This window comes from Tachyglossus aculeatus, unplaced genomic scaffold (assembly GCF_015852505.1).
Source record: "Tachyglossus aculeatus isolate mTacAcu1 unplaced genomic scaffold, mTacAcu1.pri scaffold_175_arrow_ctg1, whole genome shotgun sequence".
Lineage (NCBI taxonomy): Eukaryota > Metazoa > Chordata > Mammalia > Monotremata > Tachyglossidae > Tachyglossus > Tachyglossus aculeatus.
The window spans coordinates 334,358-343,836 of record NW_024044896.1 but is presented as its reverse complement, the minus strand read 5'-3'; the positions used below and the strand labels follow the sequence as shown (position 1 = coordinate 343,836).

Sequence of the window (9,479 nt, the reverse complement as noted above, 5' to 3'; positions counted from 1 at the left end):
GGCAATAAGACCAGTCGGAGTGGGGGCTGGGGTGTTGTGGGGGGGGGGGCAAAGGACCAGAAGGAGTGGGGGGGCATAGGACCAGACGGATCGTGGGGGGGGGGGGGTGCGGCGGCGCCCCAATAGGACCAAAGTGTGTGTGTGTTTGGGGGGGGGGGATAGGACCAGTTTGATAGTTGTGAAAGTACCGATTATGCAGGGTAAATTATTAAGCGCTGGAAGTTGCCTCCTCTAAATCTAGAAGAGACGGTCATGGAAATAGGCATTGGAGTCTGTGAGAGAAGGGAATTATTGTTGCGGAGCGGATGACAGACCAAGTTAAATTACTTCTCACTGGCCATGATATCGTTGAGGTGGTCCTATTTCCAAGATTTCCCTCAGCGCACCGCGTGGAGTGATTAGTCTGATGGTGCTCCTGCAAGTTGAGAAGGAAACTCAAATGATGCAGTTTCTCCAACATAGAGACATTTCTCCAACATCCTGCAAATCAGCCTGGTTTTCAATAGGCATGAGAGAACAGCCACAGAAGCCTGGATCCTCCACTCTTCCCTACCCCTGTCACTGGATCCCCACACTCCCACGTTGGAAGAGGCCTGGACTTTAACAACAACAAGTCTCCAGTACAAAGGCAGACTAAACAAGAGGAGTGGTAAGACTTGCAATACTCCATACCAAACCCTTCTATTCTACCTACAAAGATACAAGTTGGAGGCTACAGAACTCCACAGGAGAATAGGATGGGTGGGGACACACACACACACACACACACACACACACACACACTTTATTTTCCCTTCCAACTCACCCATGCATTTCAGTCCAACCCACCAAGCAATGAGGCATTCACCCCACAGAAATTAGGTACATGTACTCAGCTCTTTCACTTGTATTGTTAGCTGGGACTCTTCAGTAAAGTGATGCTGGACCTAGAATATTGAAAAGAAATTATGTTACAATATGTAAGACATGCCTAACAAAGTCTCAGGAAAGGAGACACCATAGTGAGGAGACAAGTGAGGACAAGTGTGCTGTGGTGGTGAGTCAGGGCTACAGGGAGCACATCTGCTAATTCCCCTGCACTGTACCATCCCCAAGCACTTAGGTTAGTGCTCTGCATGTAGGACACATTCCAGTATCATTCATTCATTCAATCGTATTGAGTGCTTACTGTGTGCCGAGCACTGTACTAAGAGCTTGGGAAATACCAGTTGGCAACATCTTAGAGACGGTCCCTACCCAACAGCGGGCTCACGTCAATTGACTGCAGGAGCCCAGTGTCTATTAGAACTAACATAGCCACAGCAAGAAGCTGAGGAATGGAGAGGTGGCCAGGAAGCCTTCCGATATGGAGTGCTAGGCCCTTCACCCCTCTACCTACCCCTGACCCCCAACACAGGCATGAATGAGATCAGTATAGGTGAAGGATGATATCCCCCATAAACAGCCCCGGGGAAAATTGGGGAAATTTCCTGGCCTAGGAGAGCTCCTGGCTAGCAAGCCAGAAAGCACCTAGCCAGCTACACTCAAACACTAGACTCTCCCCTCCTCCCATCCCTGCCCCTCGACTTCCCCCCAACTCCCTCAGAGGCATTCACTGTCATGCACAGAGGGGTTCCAACTCTGGAAGGACTGAGGATGTGGCAGGGTGACCCTGTGGAAGGGGCTGTGGGTTCAGGTAGGATTGATTGATCCATCTAAAGAATTAAGGACACTGGGTCTCCTCAGGTCCACCATCAACTTCCCTTAGAGATGGAAGCTCAGCTCATTCTTCCTCACCATGGAAATCAGCTCATCTGGGTCCTCACTGAAGGAGGACACTTGGACCACATCCATCCACAATCCACACATCCTCCCCCCTGGAACTCCCACCCCCTACCCACACAGTGGACATATCAGCAGTCTCCCAAATCTTTACAAGCCCTACTGAAATTGTTTCTTTTCCAAAAAGCCTTCCCTGACTAAAGCTCTCATTTCTCCACACCCCAGACACACGAACATACACTTGATTTTTCTTCCAGCTCACCCATGCACTTACTCTCACCCACTAAACCCTGAAGCATTAACTCCCCCCACCCCCCCTTGCTCCCATTAAGTACATATCCTTTTACTCAAATCCCTCCCTTACCTGTATTGTATCATCTGGAAACACCCCCCCACCTTCCCCCACTGGACCTATAAGATTGAAAGGGAACTCTCTCAGAATTGCAGACAAGTGGGGACAGGTGTGCTGAGGTGGGTGAAAGAGGGTGGCAGGCAACAGGTGGGATTGTTCTGTTGCATTGTATTCCCCCAAACAGTACAGTCCTCTGCATATACTTAGCACTCACACACCACTGATGGATTGCAGGAGCCAAGTGTCCTTTAGAACTTCCCCAGCCACAGCGAGAAGCTGGAGAACAAAGAAAGAGCACGTTTGAGTGGACAGGAAGCCTTCTGAGAGGGAGCCTTAGGCCCTTCAACCTACTACCCGCCCTCCACCCCCAGCAAGGGAATGAGTAAGGTCAGCATCCATGAAAATGAAACCCCCACATAATAGTTCTGCAGCGAGGGCCTTGGGGAAGTTTTTGAGCCTGGAAGAGCTCACATCTAGCAAGCCAAAAAACACCTGGTCAGCTTCACTGTTAACACTAGGCTTTCCCCCCACTCCCCTGTTTCCCCACACCCTCCTAACTCCCTCAGAGGCAGTCATTGTCAAGCACAAAGGGGTTCCACCTCTAGAGGAGCTGAGGATTTGCAGAGTGACCCTGTAGACAGGACTGTGGGTTCAGGGAGAAATGACCCTTCTATAGAATTAAGGATCCTGGGTTTTCTCAGTCCCACAGTCAAGTCACAGAACCAGTTCCCTATGCAGAGCCTTAGCCCCAGTGGGTAGAACCAACCACAGTACTGAGAGTAACACACCCCTCTCTACACCTTGCCCTCCTCCTGCAGTAACCCCTAGTCATGCCCCCATCACCTTCCCTTAGGGATGGAAGCTCAGCTCTTGATTCCTCATCTCCATGGGGATCAGCTGCTCTGGGTCCTCACTGAAGGGGCAACAGTCCTCATGACCAGGAAGGGTGGTGAGGAGCTTCTGGGAGGAGAAATAAGTTGGTCCTTCTCTTCTGCTCATCAGGACTCCTTTGACATCCACCTTCGAATGGCACTCACCTGGGATTAGGAAAAGCCTGAGAGTTCCAGCCTGCTCCTTATGCCTCTCTTGGACCACATCCCCCCACCCCACCACCTACCAGCCTTCTCCCACATCTTTAAAAGCCCTACTAAAATTGTTCCTTCTCTAACAAGCCTTCCCTGATTTAAGCTCTCATCCCCCGACTCCCTGGCCCCCAACACCCCCACCACTCCAAACACACACTTTAATTTCTTTTCCAGCTCACCCATGCACTTACTCTCACCCACTATACCCTGAATGATTAACCCCACATTAATTAAGTACATATCTTTTTACTCAGATTCTTCCCTTACCTGTATCATATCATCTGGGTCCCCCTCATTATACTGATGCTGGACCTATAAGATAGGAAGAGAATGCTATTAGAATTGTAGACAATTGGGGACAGATGTGCTGAGGTGGATGAGTGAGGGTGGTAGGCAACAGGTGTACTACATCAGTTGCATTCTACTCCCCAAAGCACTTAGTACAGTTCTCTGTAGGGTGACCCTGTGGACAGGACTGTGGGCTCAGGAAGGAATGACCCATCTATAGAATTAAGGGTGCTGGGTCTTCTCAGTCCCCCAGTCTAGTCAGAAAGAACCAGTTCCCTACACAGAACCTTAGCCTCAGATGGTGGAACCAGCAACAATACTGAGACTGACATGCCCCTCTACACACCCTGTAGTCCTCCTGCAGTAACTCCTAATCATCCACACATGCCCTAACTACCTTCCCTTAGAAATGGAAGCTCAGCTCCTGCTTCTTCCTCTCCATGGGGATCAGCTGCTCTGGGTTCTCACTGAAGGGGTAACAGTCCTCATGGCCAGGAAAGGTGGTGAGAAGGTTCTGGGAAGGGAAAACAATCAGTCCATCTCTTCCCATCATCAGGATTCCTTCGACATCCACCTCCGGACCGCCTAAACTAAGGCGACTAAACTAAACTAAGGGGATAAGGAAGAGCCTGAAAACTCCAGCTTGCTCCTTATGCCTCACATGGATCACCATCCACCCTCAACCCATCCCACACATCCTTTCCTCTCGACTCCCACCCCGCACCGACCCAGGGAATCTACCAGCCATCTCCCACAGCTTTAAAAGCCCTACTGAAATTGTTTCTCCCAACAAGCCTGCCCTGACTAAAACTCTCATCCTCCCTGGCCCCCAATGACCCCACCCCTTCCACCACACACTTTCTTTTCTCTTCCAGCTCACCCATGCACTTAATCCCACCCTTTAAGCACTGAAGCCTTCGCCACACATCATGTACATATCTTTTTACTTATATCCTTCCCTTACCTATGTTGTATCATCTGGGACTCCCCAACAAACAGATGCTGGACCTATAAGATTGAAAGGGAACTCTATTAGAATTGCAGTCAAGTGGGGACAGGTGTTCTGAGGTGATGAGTCAGGGTGGCAGGCAACAGGTGTGCTAGATCTGTTGCTTTTTTTCCCTCCTCTCCAACACTTGATACAGTGCTCTGTATATACTAAGCACTCACATACCACTGATGGATTGCAGGAGCCAAGTGTCCTTTGCAACTTCGACAGCCACAGTGGGAACCTGGAGAACAAAAAGGCAGTTTGAGTGGACAGGAAGCCTTCTGAGAGGGAGCCTTAAGCCCTTCACCCCAGTACCAACCCCTAACCCTGAACCCAGGCATTAATGAGGTCAACATCCCTGTGGATGATACCCCCACGGAACAGCCCTGCAGGGAGGACCTTGGGGAAATGTCCCGGGCTACAAAGCCTCACATCTACCAAGCCAGAGAACACTTAGTTTCAGTCCTAACACTAGGCTCTTCCCCCCTCCCTCCCACCTTCCCAACTCCTTCAGAGGCAGTCACTGTCAAGCACAGAGGGGTTCCACCTCTAAAGGAGCTGAAGATTTGTTGAGTGACCCTGTGGACAGGACTGAGTCTTCCTGCAGCAACCCCTAGTCATGCCCCCATCACCTTCCCTTATAGATGGAAACTCCACTCTTGATTCCTCATCTCCATGGGGATGAGCTGCTCTGGGTCCTCACTAAAGGAGTGGTAGTCCTCATGGCCAGAAAGGTTGGTGAGAAGGTTCTGGGAAGGGAAATCCACTGATCCATCTCTTCCTGTCATCAGGAAGACGGGAACCTTGGTGTCATCCTCGACTCCGCTCTCTCATTCACCCCTCACATCCAAGCCGTCACCAAAACCTGCCGGTCTCAGCTCTGCAACATTGCCAAGATCCGCCCTTTCCTCTCCATCCATACCTCTACCCTGCTCATTCAAGCTCTCATCCTATCCCATCTGGACTACTACATCAGCCTTCTCTCTGATCTCCCATCCTCGTGTCTCTCTCCACTTCAATCCATACTTCATGCTGCTGCCCGGATTATCTTTGTCCAGAAACGCTCTGGGCATATTACTCCCCTCCTCAAAAATCTCCGTGGCTACCAATCAATCTGCGCATCAGGCAGAAACTCCTAACCCTGGGCTTCAAGGCTCTCCATCACCTTGCCCCCTCCTACCTCACCTCCCTTCTCTCCTTCTACAGCCCAGCCCGCACCCTCCACTCCTCCACTGCTAATCTCCTCACTGTACCTCGTTCTCGCCTGTCCCGCCATCGACCCCTGGCCCACATCATCCCCCGGGCCTGGAATGCCCTCCCTCTGCCCATCCGCCAAGCTAGCTCTCTTCCTCCCTTCAAGGCCCTGCTGAGAGCTCACCTCCTCCAGGAGGCCTTCCCAGACTGAGCCCCTTCCTTCCTCTCCCGCTCGTCCCCCTCTCCATCCCCCCATTTTACCTCCTTCCCTTCCCCACAGCACCTGTATATGTGTATATATGTTTGTACATATTTATTACTCTATTTATTTATTTTACTTGTACATATCTATTCTATTTATTTTATTTTGTTAGTATGTTTGGTTTTGTTCTCTGTCTCCCCCCTTTAGACTGTGAGCCCACTGTTGGGTAGGGACTGTCTCTATATGTTGCCAATTTGTACTTCCCAAGCGCTTAGTACCGTGCTCTGCACATAGTAAGCGCTCAATAAATACGATTGATGATGATGATGATGATGATGATGATGATGATGATCAGGACTCTGACATCCACCTTTGAACGGCACTCACCCGGGGTTAGGAAAAGCCTGAAAGCTCCAGCCTGCTTCTTATGCCTCACTCGGACCACATCCACCCTCAACCTATCCCACACGACCTCCCACCCCACACCCACCCACTGGATCTACCAGCCTTCTCCCACATCTTTAAAAGTCCTCCTGAAATGGTTTCTTCTTTAACAAGCCTTGCCTGACTTCAGCTCTTATCCCCCCAGCCCCCAATGCCCCCACCCCTCCAAACAAACTTTACTTTCCCTTCCAACTCACCCAGGCACTTACTCTCACCCACTAAACCCTAAAGCATTACCCCCCCCCCCCCCCGCCACCATTAAGTACATATCTTTTTACACAGATTCTTCCCTTACCTGTATTATATCATCTGGGTCCCCTTCATTATATTGATGCTGGACCTATATGATAGGAAGAGAATTCTATTAGAATTGCTGAAAAATGGGGACAGGTGTGCTGAGGTGGGTAGGCAACAGGTGTACAACATCTGTTGCATTCTACCTCCCCAAGCACTTAGTACAGTGCTTTGCATACACTAAGCCCTCACTTACCATTGATGAATTGCAGGAGCCAAGTGCCCTTTGGAACTTCCACAGCCACAGCAAGAAACTGGAGAGCAAAGAGGCAGTTTGAGTGGCCAGAAAGCCTGGCGAGAGTGGTAGGCCCTTCACCCCAGTACCCAACCCTGACCCCAAACCCAAGCATTAATGAGGTCTACTACATCTGTGAGGTTGATACCCCCACAGAAAAACCCTGCATGGAGGGCCTTGGGGAAGTTTCCTGGCCCAGAAGAGCTCACATCTAGCAAGCCACAGAACACTTTAGTCAGCTTCACTCTTAACACTAGGCTCTTCCCCACTCCCCCTGCACCCTCCCAACCCCCTCAGAGGGAGTCACTGTCAAGCACAGAGGGGTTCCACCTCTAGAGGAGCTGAGGATTTGCAGGGTGGCCCTGTGGACAGGACTGTGGGTTCAGGGAGAAATGACCCTTCTATAGAATTAAGGATCCTGGGTTTTCTCAGTCCCACGGTCAAGTCACAGAACCAGTTCCCTATGCAGAGCCTTAGCCCCAGTGGGTAGAACCAGCCACTGTACTGAGAGTAACACACCCCTCTCTACACCTTGCCCTCCTCCCAAAGTAACCCCTAGTCATGCCCCCATCACCTTCCCTTAGGGATGGAAGCTCAGCTCTTGATTCCTCATCTCCATGGGGATCAGCTGCTCTGGGTCCTCACTGAAGGGGCAACGGTCTTCACAACCAGGAAGTGTGGTGAGAAGCTTCTGGGAGGACAAATAAGTTGGTCCTTCTTGTCTGCTCATCAGGACTCCTTCGACATCCACCTGGGATTACGAAAAGCCTGAAAGCTCCAGCCAGCTCCTTATGCCTCACCTGGACCACATCCACCCTCAACCCATCCCAAACATCCTCCCAGCAGGCACTCCCACCCCCCACCTACCCTGTTGACACACCAGGAGTCTTCCATCTCTATAAAAGGCCTTCTGAAATTGTTTCTTCTCTAACAGGCCTTCCCTAAAGTTCTCATCTCCCCACCCCCTCCCTAAAAAACACACTTAATTTTCCCTTCCAGCTCACCAATGCACTTAATCCCACCCTCTAAGCACTGAAGCCTTCACCCCACATCAATTAAGTACCCAGAATCTCCCCTTACCTGTTGTATCATCTGGATCCAAACCCCCGCATTATTCCAATACTGGACCTATAGAGTTAAAAGGGAACTATGTCAACATGCACAAGACAGGCCTATCTGAAGGTTTAAGGGAAAGCAACACCATAATGAGAGCAGAGAAGAGGGGACAGGTGTGTTGAGGTGGTGAGGCAAGGCTGCAAGAAACATGTCTGCTTAATCTGTTCTATTAGACTCCCCCAAGCGGTTAGTACAGTGTTCCTCCTGAAGGAAGCTCTCAAATACTGTTGATTGATTGCAGTAGCAAAGTGTCCCTTAGAACTTCCACAGCCACAGAGAGAAGTGTGGGAACAAAGAGGCAGTTTGAGTGAACAGGAAGCCTGCTAAGATGGAGTAATAACCTCTTTAGCCCACTAACCACCCCTGCCCCCCAATGCAGGAATTAATGAGGTCAGGATAGAGTAAAAATACCCTCTCAGTCCAGCCCTACAGACAGGATTTTGGGATAATTAAGTAACCTCGAAAAACTCCCAGCTACTAAGCCAGTAAGCACATCAAAGCCTCTTTGCAAACCCCCCCCCCCCCACCCTTATTCTCCCAAACCCAGCCACTACCATGATTCAAAGACAACCAGCCTTGAAAAAAGTAGGGCCCTGCAGGCTTATATAGGGCAGGAAGAGTATGGGGGTGGGGCGTGTGTGCCTTAGTCACTAATTCCCCTGATTGGAAGCAGCTGGGGTAGAAATCAGTTGTCCCTGAGAGGTGGCCCAGCTGCATCATTAGATACGGTATGGCTGCCAAAATGATAGAGTAGGACAGGTAGGCCTTTCCAGACTGAGCCCCCCTTTTCCTCTGCTCCTCCTCTTCTCCCCATCACCCCTACTCCTTCCCTCTGAGCTACCCACTTCCCTGCCCCACAGCTCTTGTGTATAGCTGTACATAATTGTTATTCTATTTATTTTATTGTTGTGTATATATCTATAATTCTGTTTATCTATTCTGATGCTAGTGACGCCTGTCTACTTGTTTTGTTTTGTTGTCTGTCTCCCTTTCTAGACTGTGAGCCCGTTGTCGGGTAGGGATTGTCTCTATCTGTTGCCAAATTGTACTTTCCAAGAGCTTAGTACAGTGCTCTGCACATAGTAAGTGCTCAATAAATACAGTTGAATGAATGATTAGGATAGGATGAAAGGGTCTGTCCAGAGAAACACTAATTCCAAACACCTCTCCAGCCAGTCTCATCTCCGGCCCCACCCCTACCCCCCTTTCCTGTCCCATCTCAGTTCCTTCCTCATAACCCCACATCCAGGCCACTGACACCGGGCCCGAGGAATGGCCAGAAAAGCCTGTCCCTTCAAATCAAACAGCCCACCGCTCTCCCCATCTTCAGAGCCCTCTTAAAATCACATCTATGCAGCACGGATCAGTGGAGAGAGCACAGGCTTGGGAGTCCGAGGATGTGGGTTCTAATCCCGGCTCCTCCACTTGGCTGCTGTGTGACCTTGGGGAAGCCACTTAACTTCTCTGTGCATCAGTTACCTCATCAATAAAGTGGGGATTGAGGTTAAGATTGTGAG

At 50.2% G+C, this 9,479-nt stretch overlaps 1 long non-coding RNA gene across 4 annotated transcripts; it reads right to left on the bottom strand.

Annotated features, from left to right (window-relative positions):
• Window positions 1-253: 253 nt before the first annotated feature.
• Window positions 254-4,879, bottom strand: LOC119923330. Of its 4 annotated transcripts, XR_005448825.1 has the most exons (6): window positions 4,661-4,879; window positions 4,451-4,494; window positions 3,466-3,510; window positions 2,328-2,389; window positions 848-926; window positions 254-415 (listed from the first exon to the last, which is right to left on the bottom strand). It is a non-coding gene; the product is annotated as an uncharacterized LOC119923330 (long non-coding RNA). The 4 variants fall into 4 exon arrangements; XR_005448826.1 differs by lacking the exon at window positions 2,328-2,389; XR_005448828.1 differs by lacking the exons at window positions 254-415; window positions 848-926; window positions 2,328-2,389 and adding an exon at window positions 3,041-3,073.
• Window positions 4,880-9,479: the final 4,600 nt, after the last annotated feature.